Source organism: Tamandua tetradactyla, chromosome 9 (assembly GCF_023851605.1).
Source record: "Tamandua tetradactyla isolate mTamTet1 chromosome 9, mTamTet1.pri, whole genome shotgun sequence".
NCBI lineage: Eukaryota > Metazoa > Chordata > Mammalia > Pilosa > Myrmecophagidae > Tamandua > Tamandua tetradactyla.
The window spans coordinates 12,659,346-12,672,170 of record NC_135335.1 but is presented as its reverse complement, the minus strand read 5'-3'; the positions used below and the strand labels follow the sequence as shown (position 1 = coordinate 12,672,170).

Here is a 12,825-nt window from a genome sequence, read left to right as displayed (position 1 = left end):
CTGGCACAGGATATAGAAAACTCGGTTCCATACACAAATATTTTACAAAAGGCATACTCTCCTTTCTTTAACAAAATTTTGGGAAAACAAATTAAGTAGTTCAAAGAATCAACAGGCAAAAATCAAGACACCTCTTAGTTCTCTAACTCCAGGCAATACTGTTCATGGATGACAGTTAACAGATATCAGCAAGATCATTTAAAATTTACTTTTGATCCCGATTTGGATTGATAGTTAAGATCAGTAGGATATCAACTACCAGAGAGCTAATTCTGCTTTTTGGATCTTGAGTCAAATTGATCTCGGGATCAACTGATTTGGGATGGAGTCTCAAATGTTCTGAGGCACAAACAAGGTAAAATAGTAGAACAACTGGGAGTCAGGAGATATTTCTGGTTCCAACTGCCACCAATTAACTCGGTGGCCTTCGGCCTCAGTTTTATCCACTGTGAAAAGGTCTCTGCTGGTAGCATTTGTTCTGTGATTCGAGCACTACTAGCCAGCTTAAGGTATCCTAAATCAGCAGTTTTTTTTGCTCTGTTCGTCATTTTCATGAAGGAGAAAAACAAACCTTTTATACATATTGTTTGATGATTTTATACTTTGCAGAGAGACAGTATGTATTTAGTGGAAACCGTTAACTCTAAGTTGATGTAAAATACGTTTCCACTGTATCATAATAGTGGCTTGAATTATTGAGTAGAGTAGAGGAGGTATGCCTTAGTAATTACTAGGAATTAATTATCATTTGACTTGGTCATAAAATTATTTCATAAGTATTAGTCATTTGAGTTCAGTTCAGCACTGTGGAGTGTAGCCATTGTGTCTAAAAAGGATATAAGAGCCTCTATATTCTAATTTTCAAATGGATATAAGGACAAACGAATCTCAACAGCCTAAAAGAGGCTTGGTTATGATCTGAGAGACTCTGATGTTATAAAAGTTTGGATGGGGAAACATTTGACCTTAGGTATTTGCTCCTTTACTATGTTTAACAAAACTGGAAACTCAGTTGAACTGAGGCTAAAGACAAATGTGGACATCCTTCCCAAAATTTTGAATAAATCAAAGAATCATTTTAAACGCCTCCCTCCCCTGCTCATTTTGTCCAACCTGTAGTCAAGCTATGCCTATAATCACAATAGTGAAGACTCCACTTTGGGGAGGAAAGGCCTCATGTGGAATCAATTCTTTTTCATCCTGACTGACTTTTGCTAGACTGCATCATACTTATTACTCAAAGCGTAATCTAAAGAGGATGAGCCATTTGCAGTTGGAAATGGCACTTGTGTAAAACGTTACATTGCAATGGTTTTACACCCTTTTCTTCAATCTGTAAAAACCATCTCCATGCCCATATCTCTGTTTCATTTACAACCTATAATTAACATACCTTTCAGCGTCCAAATACTGGTTTCTCAGCTGAAGATGACAAATGGCTCATTTTCGACACTCAGTCTAGGAGATAGAATCCTTGAGCCAGAAAAAGTTGCAATGGGCTCTTTACCTCATTTTTAGTATAAATGCTTAGCAATTGATTTAAAGGTAAATTCTTGTTTTTCAAGGAGTTACTACAAAGGAGTAAAATTAGAGGTTAATGTTTTAAGAAGCTCCCTGCTTTATGCAGTTAATTATTTCACTTGCCAACAATCTAGTACTGGGACCTTATGTATGAGGTCAAATCTGCAGATACAAATTCTACACATGCGTGTTTATGAATAGGCTTTCTGTACACTCAAAAGTGAGGCATTTTAAATGTCTGCCCCAGGAAAACTACAGAAATATCCTAAGAGAGAACATATTAACATTAACCTGTCATGTTTTTGAAGCACATATTTCTGTTTCCCAATAATATAATGTTTTAGTTGAAATCAAACACCACACATAGGCAGAAAAACACTACAGTATGTAAAAACCTAACAATACAATAATGGGGACAATGATATCGGATATATTTGATGCATTCTAATTCAATCCAACAGACTATTGTGTAAACAAAACAGTAAGGTAGCACTTCAAATAAAGACAAACATTTATCTACCAAGAATGTACAGTAAACCAACAGCAATCCCCTGTTGAGATGCACGAGCATAACAGTTGTTGGGAAATGACAAAGGGTAATGTAACAAATTACAACATTTTATGATGTGTTCTACCTGATAAATACAAGAAAAGATGGATAGTTATCGATTTTGTTTTAACATCTGTAGGATTTTTTTAGTGCTTTGTTTTAATTTGAATTTGTTGGCTGGCATTTTTGCTTTGCTTAATATATTGACTGCACCACACTTAATGTTGAGTTGGTAGAAGAAGACATACGTGAATATATATAGAAAGGCCATATGGATCTTCTCATGGAGATATTCCGATACTCCAAAACTCTGCTGTTCAGTATCTCGATGTTCTACTGGTAACTTCTACATCTGTGAAACAAACATGCTGCTATTCAGTTCATCTATTGATAATTGGGGTATCTGATTGCCTGTAGCTGTTGGAGCGAAGGGGGCGCTGGTGGCAGGTGTTGTTGCTGCAGACACAGTGGTAGGTGTAGCACCGTGCATCATGGACACAATACTTGGAGTGGGTGCCATGCACAGTATTGGCCCTGCCGGGATAAATGCTGGTTGCGGAAGCGCCTGCGGGAGCCCCTGCGGGATTGGCTGCGGAAGCCCCTGCGGGATTGGCTGCACGAGCGGCAGATTAGCCAGTGGCTGCTGGCAGTGGAAAACACTGGGGCTGAAGACCGGGGTGATACCATTGGTCTTTTCAAGTGCCCCTCTCTTCGGAATCAGCTGAAGCGCACCAGGGTGTAGGGCCATGGCAGCGGCAGCTGAGTGGTTCATCTGGTGATGAGCTGCCTTGAGTTTGGCTTGCAAATGTGCAGGAGGATGGAAGTACTTGCATTTCTCCCGGCAGCATCGACCTTTGATGTAATCCATGCAGATGGTCACAGTATTATCACTTACTTCAATCATAGAAACATCTGTAGGGTGAGCATAGCGGCAATCACTTTCACCACAGGTACAATTTCCACGCTGAAATTCGCGGCAAACCTCCAGTTTATCTGAACGCATCAGTTTGGGAACAGCAACTCCCGGCAATGCGAGAGGTGGGTTTCCAGGAACCAGAGGAGGTGTATTTGGTAAAAGTTCAGCAGGAATCAGGCTCGTCCCAGGATGATGTAAGTGAGGACCGAAAGCCATGGGAGGATTAGCCGGAAGTGCTGGATTCATAGGAAAAGAAGCAAGTGATGACATCTGGGCATTTTGGAGCATAAGCAGCATCTGTTGGGCGAACATGGTTGCGGCAGTCTTCTGTTGAATCAGATTGTTTCTTCCATTAATCTCCAGCCGTGCTTTTAGTTGTGGAGGAGGGTGAAGGTATTTGCAGTTATCCCTAGTACACCGACACTGTCTCGGCGAGCGCTGCTCCCAGCTCTGACTCGGGGCTGCGGGGCTGGCGGGAATCCCCGGCCGCATGTTGCCCGGACCCCGGCGACCACGCCGTGACTCAGTCTGCAGTCTGCCTCCCTCACGCTGCTCCCAAAGAGCGCCAAAAAGTCACGCTCCTGATCACGCTCCGAGTGCCTGCACTTTCTTCCTGTTGGGCGCTGTTTCGTCGTGAAGTAATTCTTTGTGTGGTTCGTTCACTCGTGCACGGCTCTAGGAGAGCGCGGCGCGGGCTTTATTCTCTGGAGGTCTCTTTTTTTTTTTTTAATGATCATTCCATTCTGCATATATAATTAATAATTCCCAGTATGATCACATAATTGCACGATCATTTCTTAGAATATTTGCATCAATTCAGAAAAAGAAATAAAAAGACAACAGAAAAAAATTCATACGTATCATGCACCTTACTCCTCCCTTTCACTGGTCATTAGCATTTCAATCTAAATTTGCTCTAACATTTGTTCCCCATATGGTTTATTTTTATTCCATGTGTTTTCAGTTGTACTCTTGAATCGTCACCTCAGCCACCCTCCTGTCCCTTCTCTAACTTTTCCACGGAGCAGGAGTGAACTCGATCTACCCAATTAGTTTATCCTTCTGGAAATCCTGGTTTTGTTTTTTGATATTTTCTGTCACATTTTTTCCACTTCCTTTCTCTCCCCCCCTCCTTCCTGCCTCCTTCCTGCCTCCTTTTCCAGGGATGGGTTTCTTTGGGTGAATTCCTGAGCAGCTCTGATCATATTACAGGAGGCTTTACTGCACTTTACTTCAGAAGCTGTGCTACGGAGAACAGTTTCAAACGTGTCTAAGAGAATAAGCAGCTCCTGCCACCAGCCTGAAGCTTTCATGGGGAAACTTCAGTTCCTAGATGCAGTAGCATGCTCCCTGCCATGTGTCTGTTGCCTCAGCATCCAACACGGCCCCATGGCCCTTGGTGTCCATCTCTCAGGTCCCTCAGCATCCATCCCTGATCTCTGTCGGTGCCCCTTGGTGCCTGGTATGCCCGTGGTGTGTCCTTTGGTGCCTGGCATGGCCCCATCATCCCTTGGCGTCCAGCACAGTCCCGTCATGTCCCTTTGCTGTCCAGCACGGCCCTGTTATGGTTCTTTGGTGTTCAGCACCGCCCCATCGTCTCCCCCGGTGTCCAGCACAGCCCCAATGCATCCCCTTGACATTTGCCTGGGCCCCGCCGTTTCCCTTGACGTCCAGCACAGCCCTGTTGCGTCCCTGTGCAGGCTGCTTCCTGTCTGGGGGTCTTACTTATCGGTTGGTACCGGCAAAAGTGCTGTTTCTTCACCACAGCCGTGAGCTCTGCTGTTGCCACCACTTAAACAAACGTGGAGCCAACGTGGTGGCTTCTGTGAGATGCTGTGGCCAAGAGGCAGGGCCGTGTTGGATGCGTTTCTGCAGCAGGCAGGGGGCTGTACTGGTGTCCCGGGAAAGGGGCCTCTGTGAGCCCTCCCTGCACTGTCCCTGTAGTCCGGTGATGGCTGTGGGGCCAGAGGCCTCAGCAGAGCTTGCGTGTGACCCATGCAGCCCCTGGGGGTGTTCTCGGGCACTTGGACACCCCGTGACATCGCCCCCGTTGCTGCCCCTGGAGACGGGCTGAGGCTCTCAGTCCCCTGTCTTGTGTCCCCTACCTGGCACCACTGGTGGCCTCGTAGCATCCCCGAGACCTGGCTCCTTACGCATGCACCCCGACGCAGTCCTGGCACAGGAGCCAGTGTTTGGCTGGGACTCTGTGGGGAGGGGACATGTGTGGGGCCCCTCTCCCTTTGCTATCAGCACCCGGCTCTAGCGTCAGCTCCTCAGCAGTGGACAGCATGGCAGGTGCCCAGTGCGGAGAGGGTGAGGAAAGGACATGAGAAAGGACTGCAGCAAGGGAAGGATGAAGTGGGTGAATTCAATGTCAGGGACTCTGTGCACGTGCTGTCCCTAAAGCCTCCTGGCCTCCTCTGCCTGGGCTGCTTGGTCAGGACGGGACTGGAAACATACAGAGGCGGCCTTGATTTCCCCCGTGAGTGGGCTCACGTTTCTCCCAGGACTTTTGGGCCTCTGCTGGGCACAGCTGGGCTGCTGGCTCTTTTCCGGCTCCTCCTCAGGCTCCCTCTGCCCCACTCTGCCCCACCCTGCCAGACCCCAGAGCAGAGCTACCCAAGTATTTGGCCCTCATGCCTCCTAGCAAGCCCCTTTCCTTCCCCTGAGCTTTGAGCTCCATGGGGCCAATGCCCTTGAGCCCCCCTGATGTCTTAAGACAGTATTGAAGATCTTTTTGGCAGCTTGAGGTAGGTGTGTATGTAAAGTCTTCAGGATGTGCTTTGTTAAAGAAAGGGGTGTGGCTCTGACTGGAGAATGTGGAGGGCAAACCATGGGTGAACACGGAAAGTTGAGGAAGTGTGTTGAAGTGAACTTTGTTTGTGGTGGTCAATGCTGACTAGCAGTTGATGAGCTTGTCTAAGGGAGTGTGGTTTCGTAAATGCCTGGTTTCAATGTGTTAGTCGAGAGCTGAATCGATAAGGAGAGTTGGAGAAGGTTGTGAAAGGGAATTGTTTGTTGCAGTCAATGCTACCCAAAAAACTGATAGGCTTGTTTGCAATATTTTGCAAGAGATTTTTGCGTCCAACTGTGTATTCCTAAAAACTGGAGTTTAGTTTTCCCATCATGCAGATGATTGGTCTGACCTTAATGGAAGGTTATGATAAGCTTTTCTTGACTGGGAGGAAAGTGCTCTGAGTACTCTGACTAGAAGACAAAGGATCTGTGCCATATCAGAATAAAATTCCTTGTTGAGGTTTAGGTTGACCTTATCATCCATTAATTTAGAAGACTTTTTGCAGTCACTTCCGTTAAATAAGGAACCAACTATTGTGTCCCAGTAACCTATTTACCATGGCGTTCAAGCTTGACAACTTTTGACATTTTTTGCCCTCCCGAATCCAAACCCTATAGTCTATCTTTTATTCAAAACTGCTGCAAAGGATTTGTTCCTTTTAATATATATTTTTTCACTTGAACACCAGTGTTTATGGCAGCATTATTCACAATAGCCAAGAAGTGGAGCACAGATGTCCATCCACAAGTGAATGGGTCAGCAAAATGAGTCCATGCACACAACAGAATGTCGTTGGCCATGAGAAAAGATGAAGTGATGAGATGTGCTACGACATGGAAAAATCTTGACATATCATGTTCAGTGTGACAAGGAAGACACACGAGGACAAAAACGTTATGATACTTGTAAGTGTTTACTAGAAATGGTAAATTCACAGAGATAACAGATTGCAGATTACCGGGGGAGGGTGTGATGGCGGGATGGGGAAGGGAGCATATTGGCAAACTTTAAAAAAAAATTAAGTTGATAAATCCGTTCCATGTTCACTTAACATTTCTTTGTGGGCAGAACCTATTTATTGAGAATTAAAAGTGAAATAGAAATGAAAGTAATCAGTATCACTAGGGTAAGACACCCTATTTCCCCTCTTTCTTCTGTACTGTACCAGGTTTCAATAAATAGAGTTGCTATTCTGACTTGGGTGCAGACCCTATTCCCACCTCCTTCCTCTGTGCTTTTCCGTATATCAATAAAGAAGTTTCCATATATCAGTGAAGAAGTTTCCCCATATATCAATAAAGCACCACACTCCATTAGCCAGCCCCAGCCTCCGCTATTAAACAGGGTGCTGTCCTGCCTCCAGGAGATACACAGTGTCACACAGTTGCAGTCTTTACGCTCTGAGGGGACATCACTCTTGCCACCTGCCCATGCCCTTGCCTAAATAAATGTGTAAATACTGCCCAAAAGGGAAGCTGAAGCAGACAGCACCAGTGTGCCCACCGGTGCCTCTGAGAGGGGTCATCTGAGGCCCTGATGATAAAGAATGAATCCACCCCTCTAAATAGGGGCTGGGTGAGTCCCTTGTTCTAAGGTGACAAATTGGTAGTTCTGGGCATGAAAGTTTATGTGCTGAAGACTTCCATTTATTCCAAAAAGACAGATTATGCTCATTCTGCAGTGGAAGGAAGCCTACTGCTCATCCCCATTAATTCTTGAATTGCACGTCAATAGCTCTTCTACCTGGAGATTCAAAGGCCTGAGGTCATCAAGCAGGTTTCTACAAGAAAATGTCCTGCCTTCCTTTTATATACATCTTTTTAGGTTTTTTTCCTTTCATTTTTAAAACATTTTTTTCTATTTTTTATTTTTCTGTCTTTTTCTTTCTTTCAATTTGCTTAGAATTAAATATTCATAGCGGAGAAATGAAAGCATGGTCCTATCCTGGCCAAGGTAGCGAGGGGTCTAAGAGGCTGAAGGGAGCCCCTCAGGGCCTCGCTTTGCTACTCTAGAGATAAAGGGTGGTAGGAAAGGGGTTGGGGAAAGAGTGTTAGGGATAAAGTGGGGGGCCAGAGACAGGCTTAGATGACCAGAACCTTCGCTTCTTCATACTTCTCAGCCTGGTAGAAGAAGGGGATGCAGGGATTATCACCCAGGCCATGGTGATCTTGGGGGTATTGCGTCTCACGTAGCAGTTGCATTTTCTGCTGGGCAGTGGGAGTCTCGGGAACAGTTTGGCCTTGGAGGGCCTCTCCCTGAACAGATCCCACATCATTTGCCACGTGCCCCTCGGAAAGGTCCTGTCCATTGTCGGCTCCAAGCTCCTGGGGGGCTGGGGACGCTGTTGTGTCCTGACCAGCAGGGTTCTGGGCAGCTGGCAGAAACATGCCGTGCTGTCCTTTGCCCTCACCGACAAGTGTTTTGTTGAGCTCCTGCATCTCGGGCAGTTTCACCGTCGTGTCTTCCTTGTCACTTGCTGAGCAGCTGATGTCCTCCTTTACACAGTGATGCTCCTTCATTACTGCCCTCTGATTTTGGTAGAGGGCAACGCACCCAGCAGTTGTGTCTATCTCTCCAGATAGCTGCAGGCAGCGATGCTCCAGCTCTTCCATCCGATCCTTCAAATCTAGTTGATCTTGCATAATTTCAGCAAAGCAGTGCTGCAGCTTCTTCATAGCCCCTTGCAGAGCCTGATGAATGTCCCCTGATACACTTTCCCCACCGGTCCCGGAGGGAGGGGACGCCTCTGGCTCACACTGAGATGAGGTCACCTGACAAGCCAGGTGCCGGCAGCGTAGCTTCTGCTCCTTCAGCTGCCTGCGAAGACGTGCCTCCTCTTCTTTCGCACTAGCTAGGGCCGATTTCAAAGGTGCCACCATGGCCTCTCGACTGTCTAGGTCTTCAGGGATGCTCAGCTGCGGATGCTGCTCGTCTTCATCTGCTTGCTCGGTCTCTACGGCACTTCCTTCCCCAGGCAGGGTCATGAGGCCCAACTGGGCCTGCAGTTGTTGGTTCTGTTGGTTAGCAACGTCCAGGCGATACGGAGTCCCCTGCAATTCCTGGCACATCATCTTAGCCGTAGCCTTGCTCTGAACTTCCTCGTGCTGCAGCTTTTCCACTCGCTGGGTCTGCAGCACTAACTGCTTTTGCATCATCTCCCTCTCGGTGGCTAGCTGCTGATAGGCAGCCACGAGCTGCTGACAGGCAAGTGTAGACTGCTGCAGGTGGCTGAGGTACTGGTCACGCTGGTCTTGCAAAGCCTGAGCCTCTTTGCTCTTGAATTCCATCGTCTCTTTGAGTTCTTCCAGGTGTTCCTGCAGCTCTCCCAGCTTCTTGGCCAGCTCTTTCTTAAGATACTGTTCTGAATGCAGGGCACTGGTCACCTCCATGTTTTCATTGCTCAGCCTGATAAAGCCATTCTGCAGTTCTTCCAGCTGCCCCTTGAGCTCACGGTTTTGGGACAGAGCGCGGCTGATGGTGACGCGGTCACTCTCCACGGTCTCCAGGATGTGTTGGCGATCTGCCGCCTGCTCTTCCCAGAGCTCAGCTTCCCGCTCCAGCTGCAGCAGCCTCAGCTCCTGCTCCTGATTCAGACGACTTAGGCCCTCATTGTCCTTCACCTGGGCCTGCAGCTGCCCTGCTAGGTGCTCTAGTTTCTTCCGCAGCTCGCTAGCCTCGGCTTGCAGCCGCTGTTCCATCTGGGAGGGCCCGGCTGGGGTGTTCTGGGGTGGGGTTGCCCGCTCCTCCAGGGTCTGCCGTGACTGCTGGTTGTCGTTAAGATCTCCAGGTTGCAGTGGTGGCGGTTTTGCAAGTTCTCTCATCTGCAGCTTCTTGTGCAGCTCGTCCATCCCTCGCTGCATGGCTGACTTTTCCGTGAGCAGGACCCGAAGTTTCTCTTCTAATTCTGAGTTACGTTGCTTCAGGGCCTCATTGCTTTTGCGTTGTGTCCAGAGCTCTACTTTCAGGTTCTCATGTTCTTCAGTTAGCTCTTGGCTGGTCTTGTCTGCCTGCTTCTGCTGAGCAGAGACAGCACACAGTGTCTGCTCCAGCTCACTTACACGTCGCCTTGAAGACTGCAAACGATTTCCAAGATCCTCTGCCTCTCCTGCTTTCTGTCTGAGAGCCTGTTGAGTGTGCATAAGGGCTGTGTGTAACTCAGAGTTCTCAGACGCTGGCATCCCAATTGTCTGAGCGTGTTCTTGCAGCTGTTGAATTAGAGCTCCTTGCTCCCTGATGAACTTTTGTTCGAACTCTTTTTTGACTACCTCCAGTTGATCCAAAGCATCTTGTTTTTCTTGGTTTAACTCTTGTATCTTCTTTGTGAGTTGATTGTGTGTAGGACTGCTGGGCTCCAGGCCTGGTGATAGGTCTTGGTATCAGCTCTCCAGATTCTTCATGTCATTTGAGGGTGTCTGGTCCTTCCCACTGATGTTGGATGAGGACACAGGCAGGAGCCCGTGAAGGGGTCGTGAAACGTGTTGCAGGCTCTCGGTAGATGACACGGTCTTGCTTTCCTCCGACGGAAGAGGACTACTTTCGGCATCATAGTTCTCAGGTGATGCCATGCCACTAGTACATGGAGAACTAGCACAGGCGAGATGGGCACTGGCAGGAGGGGTGGTGTCATCGGCAGGCAAAGCAGGAGTGGCGCGGTCTTTGGGCGCATCCTCGGGTGAGTGGCCACCAGATGTTGGTGTTTCAGGGCCAACTTTGGTCTTTTTTTTCTTCTTGGCTCTTGGTGGAACGGGGAGATTGTTTCTCAGCTGAAATTCACGTAACATTTTTCTGGCCCTAGCCAATTTCTGCTGTCAGGTTTCTTCCGACATCTCGGGACAGGGAATCGCGCGGAAATATTTTCCGAGCGCCGCCAATTTCTGCCGTCGGGCTTCTTCCGGCATCTCGGACAGGGAAAAGGGTCTTGGGAGCGCCATCATCTAATCCAGCAACCACTGTGAACCTGCATCCACTAGCTACCGCAGCGATGTGGCACCGAGCCAGGGGAGGGAGGGACCAGGGAGTTGCTAGGCTGCATGGAATGTGGGCGTGGCCTCACTCTCCCAGCCTATTGGGCGATGAGAAGATGGCTAGGGAGAGGGGGCGGGGCCTGAGCGCTGTGGGCGGGGCCTGGAGTGTGAGGTCACAATGAAGGCCACCTGCAGAGTCGTCTCCACCCACTGTGGGGTGAGGGGCGGGACCGTTGTCTCTGCCCACCTCTGAGAGGTGGGGCCAATAGCTGTCAGCCCCCACCCCCAGGGGCGGGGCACAGCCGCTCCCTCCTCCCACTCGCGGGTGGGCTCCCCTCAGGGTGCTTGCAGTTCCCATCTTGGCGGCTCTTCATTTCTGACGCAGGGTGTCAGTTACTCCACAGCCCTGAGGCCCATCTCCGCCTCTCACCCTGGACCTTCCTCTACCCCAGACCTCCCCGAGACGGGGACCACGTTCTGGGCTCCGGAGGTAGGCGGGGAGTGGGAACGGAGAATGAGTGAATTCATTGAATGAATTCATTCATTCCAAAATTAAAATAAAAATCCAGTCCTAGCTATATAGTAGAGCTGCAGAAAACTTAGACAGAGGAAATCTGAAAAGCTTCCAGGGGAAGAAGAGTAGTGCAAAATGAACAATGAAACTGGCAGCTCACCCTTCAGCAGAAAACAACAGACACCAAAGGACAGTGGACTCTTCATTGTCCAAACAGGAAGCATCTATGTAGAATTCTGTATCCAACAAAAGTGTCCTTTAAGAATAAAGGTGATACAGATATTTATAAAAGAAATGTTAAGAAACAAACAATACACTCAGAAGCACCAAGAATGTATATCTTCATTAGCCTAAACTTAGGCATATTTAAATCAAGTATCCAAATAATGATTGTAAAACCTGTGTTTGCACTGTAAGTTTCACGAACCAATGTAAAATGAAAGCAAGGAAGGAAAAATCTATAGATACAGATATCAAAGTTTCTTAGACTCTAAGTATTATACATTATCTTCGATCCCATTTGATGAACAGTGAAAACTATACATTCTCAAAATATCAAGTAGAAAGTGATTGCAGATATGAAGTTGGCTGTAGTACTGACTTTGTTACAAACATTTTCAAATTTTTGATTTCAGTCATTTGTTTTATCTAATGGCACTATAGCTGCCTAGCGTTATTGTTTTTTATCTTCTTTTGTAAAGTATAGCATATATATATATACAGAGCAAAGAAAGGAAAATCAATCATTTCAGACCACACTTCAACAAGCAGCTACAGGACAGGTCCCAGAGTTTTCATGGGCCACCATGCCCTCATGTCAGATTTTTCCTTCAGCTGCTCCAAAACACTGGTGGCTTTATCAGAGCCATAATGAGAAAATCGTATGGTGTCTGTCCTTTTGTCTCAGACTTCTTTCAGTCAACATTATGTCCTTAAGTTTCATCCACATTGTCGTATGTGTTTTTGTTCTTGTTTTTACTTTTTGCATGGGCAGGTGCTGGGAATCCAACCCGGGTCTCCGGCATGGCTGGTGAGGACTCTGCCACTGAGTCACCGTGGCCCACCCTGTCGTATGTCTTGGGACATCATTTTATCTGACTGCTTCATAATACTCCATCAAATGTATGTACCACATTTCGTTTATCCACTCATCTTTTGAAGTGCAGCTTAGCTGGGCTGGGTAAAGAATTCTTGGCTGGAAAATCTTTCTCTTTCAGGATCATAAATATATTATACCATTGCCTTCTCACCTCCATGGTGCCTCTGGGGTAGCCTGAACTCAGTCTTGTGTGTCTTCCCTTGTATGTGATAAGTCACATTTCTCTTGCTGCTTTCAGGACTTTCTGCCTCTCTTCAGCATTTGACAGTCTGACCAGTATATGTCTTGGAGTAGGCTTATTTGGATTTCTCCTCTTTGTGGTTCGTTGGGCTTCTTTTCTTTGCATATCTATGTGCTTTGTAAGGGACTGGAGTGCTTTCCCCCGTTATCTCCTCGACTAACCTTCTAGCCCTTTACTCAGCTCTCTCCCTCTGGGACAGCAGTGATTCTTATATTTACAGGTT

General features: G+C 47.2%; 1 protein-coding gene and 2 pseudogenes across 1 annotated transcript in view; 1 reads left to right on the top strand and 2 right to left on the bottom strand.

The window, feature by feature from the left end:
* Positions 1–12,814, top strand: part of LOC143646729 (mitogen-activated protein kinase kinase kinase 9-like) — a 96,805-nt gene extending 83,991 nt beyond the window's left edge. The window contains exon 8 of the mRNA XM_077115998.1: positions 6,473–12,814. The gene's annotated coding sequence lies outside the window, so the exon portion shown is untranslated. The remainder of the gene's footprint in view (positions 1–6,472) is intronic.
* Positions 1,827–3,407, bottom strand: LOC143646726 (muscleblind-like protein 3 pseudogene; annotated as a pseudogene).
* Positions 6,604–10,610, bottom strand: LOC143646727 (golgin subfamily A member 2 pseudogene; annotated as a pseudogene).
* Positions 12,815–12,825: the final 11 nt, after the last annotated feature.